Here is a 4,040-nt window from a genome sequence, read left to right as displayed (position 1 = left end):
TTATTTGTGTTTGAATGAAAATTAATATTTACATTTATTGTTTGCTGGAATGTTACTGATACATGGCCATTAAATTAGTATATATATATATGGGGCTAGTCCACTGGACCAACCCCATGTTGAAGAAATGTCAACTATGATTCTGAATTTATTGCATGTAACTTCACAAAATAAACAAAGGTTTTTAGTCAAAGATACAAGTCAGTTGTACATATAGAACCAGATGTATTACAAATGTATTTGTACTCGAGATTTATCTGTGAAGTACAGTTGTCGGTCTGATTCAAACTCTGACAAGCTGGAGTGCAAGTTGATATTCTTTTGAAAAATGTTCTTTGATCCATTGTATAGTTTGTATATTGCACCTAAATAACATCTAGAACCTCTGAAATATATATATACATACAGTTTTTTTTGGTGTGCCTGTATACTGTATCTGTATACTTTCTCCTCTTCCACAAACTGTTGATATAGCAACAGTGCAAGGTAAAATGATTAGTTGATAACTCTTGACATCAAATACATGATAGTATATTGAATGGCCTTCTTTAAAAGGTTATAGTATATGTTCTGTGACCCACACCCAATTTACATATAGTTAATATACTGTAAGGAACTCTGGTCCTATTCAGTTGGGAGTTAGAACCGTATTTCATTCTAACAGCAGACATGGCATGTAATATTGAAAAGAAGAACTGACTTCTCTTCATTGCCTAAAATGTTATATTTTATTTTCATTTGACAGATTCTAGGTCTTAAAACCTTTTTGCTAACATGAGCTTCCTGTGCCTTCTTAAAAATACAAGTCACGTACTTTCACAACAGTTTTTCAGAATGTTGTAGAACATTATTAACTTAAAAGTCACTTGTACAAAGGTGTATATGTCAGTAGGGTGTATTTTGATCCTATCATTTAAACTTTAAATCAATCCTAAAAACAGATTTCTTATTTTTAATGTTTATACTCCACAATAATTCTCCAAGTAGCAAAATTAATTTTATATCTCAAGTATGTTACAAAATTCAATGTTTTATGGAAACTTGTTTATTCTTTAAGGTAATACTTTATATATATTTTTCATAATCAACATTAAACTATCTTAACTATAAGTAATTAAACTGAAAGCTCAACTTAGATTTGTATTTTTTGGAACAAACAGATAGTGGATATCTGAGTCAAAAGTGATTTAATAGTTTGAAAGAATTTAAAATTTAAATGGTTTATTTTCCACTATTCTGCATTCAACAGAAATATATTTTCAGTTGTATTATTTCCTTTTTTAATCAAACTTAATGTGTGATATTAAATATTGGTTTCAGTGTGTTTATATACTAATGTATTCAGTAGTTAGCATTAAGTTCTGAAAATGAAAGATGTAATTGGATAATGTTTCTCCTCTCAGTAAGCTTAAGAGCTTTTAAGGCTAAAACTCAGAGTTTGATCCTTACAGTAAACAAGGCATAGTTTTTTATTTAGAAAATAACTTAAAACTTTGTATTTGTTAATGTCATTATGGGTATAATTTTAACTCTTATGTGAAAATATACATATTAGGTTTTTCTCTCTCCAGAGTTTCTTTTCACCAGGATATGTTAGATTATTTATCAGCATGCAAGAAACGTTTACTATGACTTCAGTATAATGAAGAATGCATTATGTTGTTATCAATTGCTTAAAAAAATGGGCAAAATTATATTGGTTTGGTTTATTTGGAGTTTCATACAAAACTACATGAGGTCTATCTGCACTACTTGTCCCTAATTTCACAGTGATAGACTAGAGGGAAGGCAGCTAGTCAGTACCAACTCTCAGGCTATTTTTTTTCTTACCAGTCAATTGTGAAATTGACTGCCACATTAGAAGGATCCCATGGGTGAAAGGGCAAGCATTTTTGATGACTGGGATTTCGATCTGTGACTTTAGGTTGCAAGTAGAGTGCCTTGATTACTAGTTCATGCTAGACCAAGTTATATTGTGTGTAACAATACACAATTATAGTAACTTATGATCCTTGAAAGTATTGTAATATTGACTGGTCAGTGGACAATAATTCTTTCACTTAGCGTAGGTTAGAAAGATTGGACTAGAGTTTACTGATTTACAATAAAGTTTAACAACCTGGATATAAACAGTGTTAATGTGTTTAATTTGATTGTATGTTTCAAATTGTTTTTACTCATGTAGGTGCATTTTATTGTTATATGTAATACACATCAATGTTTTACTTAACTTGCAAGCGACTAATCGGGTGTTTTCTGCACATCTTGTAAGAGCATGTTTAATTTATGTTTGAAGTGATGATTAAAATATTTAATAATTGAAAATTTTGTTCATGTATATATATATATATATATATATATATAGATTAGAGGATTTCGAAGTTAATCTGGCATCATATAATAGCTCAGAGTATGTGTATATTTATCGTTTCATTTTCTCCTGTTATCAAACTTGAGTGAATGTATTCTTTGGTGTAATATTCTATCATTTTATTAAAAACTATCTATATATATACACACACACATCAAAAATCTGATCTTGTTAAAACATAGACTTGAAGGTATTGAGGAGACTGTTAAAACTTACCGTTCAAATGTGTAATTAAATCTGTATAACTCCTTTAATTAATATTTTGTTAGTCTCTAACACAATTAAGTGCCCTCATAATGATTGTGTAAAAATGTTTTTGTGATTTTTTGAAGTATTGGTAAAAATGTTACAAAATTACTCCAAATGTTTTGACCATGACACACAATATGAAAATTGTTCTACACCTAAGAGATACGACTACATGCTTTTCAGGATAAAAATTTGATTAAGTAACTGTTATTCATGGAGTGTTCCTGGATTGTATTTACTGAGATTTAAAAAGGAAAAAAAACTTTAGAAAATATCTCGTGAAAGATTTTATTATCTATGAGTAGCTGGATGTTGTTTTTATTTTATTTTGCCCATTTATTATTACCATATGTTCTATTCAGATTTCGATTTTAACTTTGGAGTTTTAGTTTTACAAAGTAATGGTAATACCAAATTTATCGTTTGTTTGTTGTGAATATCTGACAATGGTCTATGAAAATAGAACGTGATGAAATGCATTAAACTAAAATTATGTGTAAGTTTATGATTGCTGTGAACATTACTAAGGCCAATAGAGATAAATGGCTAGAGACAAAGCAGGAGTTAATATGTTGTGTTCTTCAAAAGGGTTAACTTGAAAGACAACTTTTCTCAGGCTCTGATTGTATTGCATTAAATGCATTTTGTAAAAATAGTTTGCAGAACATGATATTTAGACAGAAAAAAATATTACAGCCTATTCTCTAGCATAAACCAACCTAATCTCCATCATTTACAGGCATTATACTAAAGTATTGTCTCACTTTTCCAGTGAACTAACAGTAAGTTCACAAACTTACTAAGATTCGAGGTTAGATTTCTTGTGGTGAACAGTACAGATGCCCATTGTGTAGTTTTGTGCATGATACCAAAACAAATTAACAAAATATATATGTAAAAATGGCTGATATGAATGGAGAAAGCACTACGTAGAGGAGCGAACAAAGAAAGTATGAACCTGGCGATGACCGAAGAAGGTCGAGACGTTTTCGCTCCTCTACGCACACCATTCTTTATCCATACCAGCCGTTTTTACAGACATTTTTCTCTACAAGTGGGTTTTCTCATCATCACGGAAAACAATCTAGCTGTGGTATCTTTAAAATATTTAAATTTCATTAAAAAATATGTAGTGGAAATGATTGGTATTTGATAATAATTTTGTAATTGAAGTAAATTAACGTTTAATACAATAAAAACAAAATTACTGGTTTTTTTTTTGTTTGGTTAGAAAATAAGACTGATGAAGTGATGCTGTGAAAGTACGATTGATATTACCACTACAAGTATCTTCCGTTTAGTATTGAAATATATGTATGCGTATAAAACCTTGAACACTTTCATAATTTTTTTTTCTTTTCAGAATTAAAGGAATACCATCAATATTCATACATGTTTATTTAGTTTTAAATACCGTTTG

The sequence above is a fragment of the Tachypleus tridentatus genome, chromosome 13 (assembly GCF_004210375.1).
Source record: "Tachypleus tridentatus isolate NWPU-2018 chromosome 13, ASM421037v1, whole genome shotgun sequence".
NCBI lineage: Eukaryota > Metazoa > Arthropoda > Merostomata > Xiphosura > Limulidae > Tachypleus > Tachypleus tridentatus.
Note: the sequence above shows the minus strand (reverse complement) of the source record.